The sequence below is a fragment of the Nicotiana sylvestris genome, chromosome 11, assembly GCF_000393655.2.
Source record: "Nicotiana sylvestris chromosome 11, ASM39365v2, whole genome shotgun sequence".
Taxonomy (NCBI): Eukaryota; Viridiplantae; Streptophyta; class Magnoliopsida; order Solanales; family Solanaceae; genus Nicotiana; species Nicotiana sylvestris.
This window is the reverse complement of record NC_091067.1, coordinates 19,916,697-19,922,604: the sequence shown is the minus strand read 5'-3', so window position 1 is coordinate 19,922,604 and position 5,908 is coordinate 19,916,697. Positions and strand designations below refer to the sequence as shown.

At 36.2% G+C, this 5,908-nt stretch overlaps 1 long non-coding RNA gene across 1 annotated transcript; it reads left to right on the top strand.

Annotated features, from left to right (window-relative positions):
• The first annotated feature begins 703 nt into the window (after positions 1-703).
• On the top strand, positions 704-3,266 carry LOC104244673 (uncharacterized). The gene is made up of 2 exons (XR_715559.2): positions 704-1,345; positions 2,906-3,266. It is a non-coding gene; the product is annotated as an uncharacterized lncRNA (long non-coding RNA).
• Positions 3,267-5,908: the final 2,642 nt, after the last annotated feature.

Here is a 5,908-nt window from a genome sequence, read left to right as displayed (position 1 = left end):
AACCTTGAAATTGGCTTAAAAGAGCTGGGACAAGGGCGCGTCTACTCTAGCGAAGTGTCCTCGCTTTGCTGTCCATTGCATTCAAGGGAAGACGAAAATCCACGTTGTGAGCACGTGATTTTTTCCCTTTACAAATTACTCCCAAAAAATAATTCAAAATAAAATAATTTTTCCGTTGTTTGCAATTTTGTAAATTTTTGTGGTATTTTATGTCAATTGTTTGCATATTTTATGTGCATATTTAATTCTATTAATGCATCAAAAATACAAAAATATGGCATCTGCATTTAGGATTTGATTTCATGTTTTTAGAGTAATTAAGCAAATTGTTATATTACAAAAAAATGAAAAATTACAAAAATAATGTACTTTGCATTTTTTTTAGTGTTTAATGTCAAATTGTGTGATTTTCTTTTAATTTGATATTTATGTGTAATAATTATTATTTAGAGTTAATTAGTATTTTTGATAGGTTAATTTGGTTTTATAATTTGAATTAGGATTTTAGTTTTAGTTTTGAAAAAAAAGAAAAGAAATTGAAAAGAAATTGAAAAGGAAGAGATGAATATCGAATTTGGGCCAAAAATCACAGGCCCAAGTGAAACCCACCCATAACCCACCAAAATCGGCCCAAACCCTTCCCTCAACCCGGTCCGTCACCAAACCCCCATTTTAATATACTCAACCCCTCTCAAATTCCCTCATTTTCTCAACCCCAACCAAACCCTAGAGCTAGCCGCCACCCCTCCCTTTTCGTCTTCTTCGACGAACCAGACAACCCCACCCCCCTCGGCTTCATCTCCTTCAAGACCCACCCCCTCAGATCATCATCTTCTTCAATACAACACAAAACCCTAGACCCCTAAGCCGCCGGCCAGCCTCTGGACCACCACCAAACGACCACCCCTGTGACCTAGCGCCGTTGTTCACCTCCAAACGACCACACACACACAGTCGTCGTTGGACCGAGAATTGGCGAAAACCATGGCCATCGTTGCTCATGCTTCTTCCCGTTAGCCAAAACTAGTCAAAACCTTGAACATCAGCTGCTACTCTCTTCATCTTCCTCCTCCAGCAGCTCGCCGGAAAAATGATTTCCAGCCGAAAACCCAAACACACCATCAGCAGCCACCAACGTGTCCAGCTTTGAATCTCGTTTGTGAATCTGCCCCTGCTTCGTTCAAGTTTGGAGATCAACGTTCAAGTTTTATTTTGGCGAAGGTTCGAGGTAGCAGTCGGTCTCCGTCCGAGGTTCTTCGATTCCCGGCAAGTTCCAAAATCGAAGTTCTGTTGGTCCTGGTCACATCCCTATCTGAATTTGGAGCTGCAAATCAACTAAGCTCAGGTTCATTTCTTATTTCTATGTATATAATGGGTCGTAATAAATCTAGTTTTACATGTGTTCATGTGGTGACATAATTGTTATGGTGCATTTTTGAGATAATATGTAGTTGTTTGATTCTCCGAATCTGATTTCTTTGGTCTGAACTAGTTCCTTATATACTGTTATTATTGTTAAAAATAAAATGAAAACCGGTCAAATGCCAGGAGCTAAGAACTGGGTTGAAATTGAATAAATTTGAATGTGTGTCGTGGGAGATCCATTTTTCTCTTACTTTTAGTTTAAGAATTTGCTATTTTGAGAAGGAATGAGTAACCAGTCATTGAGTCAAAACGTTGAGATTGTTGAGTTGGGATTGCTCATTGTGTGCGGCTGATTCATAAGTTAAGTTGACATCAATAATTTGGCCCTCAGGTTAGCTTCGGATTTCTTCTTTAACTAGAATAACTTCTGGTTCTGAGTGAATTTTGTTTTCAAATCTGCATTTTTGTTGAGAAGATGAGTGTAGAAGGTGTTGAACTAAGTTTAGGAGATTTAGTTGTCTAAAAGGATTCAAATCCCAACTGTGGTTGAAAGTAATTAGAAAGACTTTAAAGGATAGCCTAAGAATTGGTGTATCCCACCTACTTAAGAAGATGCTAGCACATGGTAGGGTTAAAAAGAACTCATTAAGTTAGGTGGAAGGATTTTAAAATAAAAAGGGACTTTTGGCTTAATGCTTTTAAGAGTTGGAAAGCAAAGATAACATGGGATGATACCTTAAAAAATGAAAAGGTCAATTGCTAGTGGAATGATACATTGGCTTAGCACTTTTAAGCTGGAAATCAGAAATAGAACATGGGGGGACAAAAAGCTAAAAGAATACAAGTATAAAGAAAGAAAATGAGGCTGAAAAGTAAAAGGTTTGAATAAAAAAGGGATTGGTTCTAGTCTTTAAATAGACACACACACAGAATAAGAAGAGGAGAATGAAGAGTAAGATGAGATTCTGAAATATTGAAAAAAGACATAGAGAGAAAGGAAGAGAGAAAAAGTCTTAAGCTTTGAATATTCTGAAAATAGAGAGATACACATAAGAATACACATAAAAACCAAGAGAGAGTTAAGAAGAAGAGAGAATTAAGAGGGATATATTCTGAAATATTGAGAAGTGAGAATTTAGAAAGGAGAGAGAGTGGGAGCTTAGGAATAGAACATTGAGTCTAGAAAGGGCTTGAACATTTTTCTGAAATGACTACTGTTCCATTGGAAATTTCTTAGATTTTGAGTTTGGTTTTCAGCAGTAGGTTGAGTTCTCAGTTCAACAGAGGTTTAAAATGATTTGAGTACTTTTTTAGATTTCATTTGGTTCTAGTTCAGGGAATTCTGGTTGATTTCGAGTACATTTTGGTCTGATTACATCTGGTTTCATTGGCTTTTGGTGTTTAATTTGTTGCTGGTCATTCCTGGGTTTGGCTGTGATTTTTTTGGATTTGAAATTGACCTAACTGCTTAGCTTGGGACTGTTCATTACTGCTTCAGCTGACCTCCATTTCTTCTTTGTTTTTGTGTTCTAAATATCAGGTACACGTTCTGAAACTCGATACCGTGTAGATCTACAGCTGAAATGAAATGAAGTGGAAGCATATTTTTGTTGGAATTCCTAGTGTTTTCAATGCTTTCGTTATAGTTTTGTAAGTTTTTTAATTAATGAACTGTTAGGCCTAAGTTTATTTGTTTGAACTATTAAGTGTGTGTTTGTGTTTATTGTAACGATTTCTGGTGTTAGTTAGCTTTTAAAATTTTAAAAGGGGACGGATTAGGACTGATTTTGAGAAGGCCGTTTGGACTGTGTTACGAAATGCATAAGCATTAGTTGTGGTTTGTTTCAATCCGTAGAATTGCTGGACATTTGAATTAATTGAATAATTCAGTTTTCCAGGTCTATTTCTTTCTTACCTATTGGATATTGATTTGTTTTTAAATAGTAGTCTTCACTCTGTTTCGATAAATGCCGAACTAGCTATTTGTTGCTCTATTCTTGTGGAATGTTTTAACATCTTACCAACTTGGTTTGTATGAGAATAGTTGCGTCAGTATTGTGTTCGTAAGAAAATGCATCTTTGTGGTTGTTAACTTGGTAATTGGTGTTAAAGATCATACAATGTCAAAGTGTCTAAGTTAATTAAGCTAGGTACAAGAAGCCCTTCTATGTAATAACTCTTTTTTTGATTTTTTTCAAAATAATTCCAAGAGCTATGAGAAGAGCTACTTATTCTAAATCAGTGTCTCGCTGTTATGGTATTCAATGGTGAGTTTCAACAGTTTAAGGACGATCCTGAATAATTAAAGTACCATTGGAACAGTAGGCATCATGTTTACGAGTTAGTCAGATGTAGCATTAAATGATTCATAATGTCTTGGTTGTTCTTGAGTAAAAAAAATTTCTATTACAGTAGCTTGCAACAACATGTGCATCTAGTCTCCTTTGTTTTAATTTCCTTATCAAATTACAGTCACCTTCACACAAATAGATTGCATACATTTTGGACCTTTTTATATTTGATCTCAAACTTAGAAGTGAATAACTTATGAATATCCGTAGTTTGTTTTAGTCGAGTAAATCCCTTTGGAATAATTTGAGGCGTGTCATGCCAAATAAAATTATAAATTGCATGACCCTCGCTTTATTTAATCTTGAATTGATCCTTAGATTCAGAGGCGTGCTATTTAGCAAATTTCATGGCCCTCGCAAAGTACAAACACGTAGTTGCTTTAGGCGCGTGTTTAATAATTTTACTTTCCTAAATTCGGGTGCGCATTTATGTGACCCAAATCCAAATCTCAACGATGTTAAAATATGCCAAAAATCACGGGTGCATTTATGTGACGTGGTTCGAGACGTATTTTAACGACGTTGCAATTCTCTTTTAAAATAATAATAATAATAAAAGCGGCTAAGAGTTAAAATTTGCACATAGGTTCATAAGTGTTTAAAATCAGATAATTAAGCCGGATATGACAGTTGAGCGACCATGCTAGAACCACGAAACTCGGGAATGCCTAACACCTTCTCTCGGGTTAACAGAATTCCTTACCCGGATTTTTGGTTCGCGGACCGTTAAACAGAGTCATCCTTTTCCTCGATTCGGGATTCAATCGGTGAGGGACACCATAAATCTCCCAAGTGGCGACTATGAATTTCTTAATAATAAATCCCGTTTCGATTGCCCTTTAATTGGAAAAACTCCTTTATACCCTTTCGGGTAGTGAAAAAGCAGGTGTGACACGCGTCTACTTTGGTGAAGCAAGATCGCTTCGCTGTCCGCCCAAAATAACTGGGTGGTATATGTTTAGTAATTTGGTCATAATCTATTGCATAGAGATCCGTTTGGGCTCTATAATATATCTTTGGAAAGATATTTTGAAGGCCTACAACTTTCATGCTTTGTGTTGTCCCCAATTCCTTACACAATTTCACTAAAACTTGATGGAAGACAGACTTTCTGCAAACTAAGTCGATTTTGTCAAATCTTATGAACCTAACTTTCCATCTTGATTTTGAAACAACTATTTTACCCATAATCATCCCGATGAGACTTCATATGTTCAAAATATAACGTTACCACTCATTTAACACATTCACTCCTGAGCCGAATTTATGGGGTGTTACAAGTTATCACTAATGCAACAAATTCAAAACCTAAAGGAATCAAATCATGCTAACCACATGGATTAAAAAATTCAATTTATACTTGATGAAATAAACAGAATCAGATATCACAGAGGGCGTCAGTCAAGAAGAACTAGTTCAGAGGATAGCATGTTGTTAGAGGTACAGAGTCGGCTAAAGCAACAACACATGGAGTAACAAACATAGTTATAAGAGCACATTTTCACACTCAAAGCGACGGTTTCAACAAATTAGGGCCCACTAATAATATCAACTAATCAGCAGAAAATCAGAATCGGGCAGTGAACAGGGATTAGGCCATATAATCAAGGTAGAGTACTCAAGTTAACAATGATACTAAGCTAAACATGCTTCGAATTGTCCAGACTGCCTGAGTTAGATACAAACACATTATTAGGGCTAACAATTATAGGCAGAATCACACACGAAGAGAGTTAGGGGAATACAATAAGTCATGTAATTTCAGAGTACATGCTAATTAGAACATAATAGAATAAACATTGTGAAGGTTTAGAAACTAACCAGTTATTGTTCAACAAACAAGAAAAAGAACAGCAATCAGGACCCAGAATCTCAGATGCGTCAAGTTCCCAAGGGCTTCAAGAACCCAGGGTAGTGCTCACACCCAAGAAAGGTCGGAAAGTAGGAAATTCGGTAATCTTGGCTTTCAGCCGGCCAAGATCCAAAACAGAACAAGATAATAAATGAAGAAAGTAAAGCCTCAGTTTTTAGTAAAAGATTTTAGTGATTTCAGTCATGTCCAAAAAAGGGGAAGGGGAATGGGTTTATATAGTGGTAAAATCAGCACATAAGTAAGGAAATACAATCAATCAAACTATAAAAGTAAAGAAGAACACATAAATCAATTTAAAATCGGATTAGGAGAATAAACC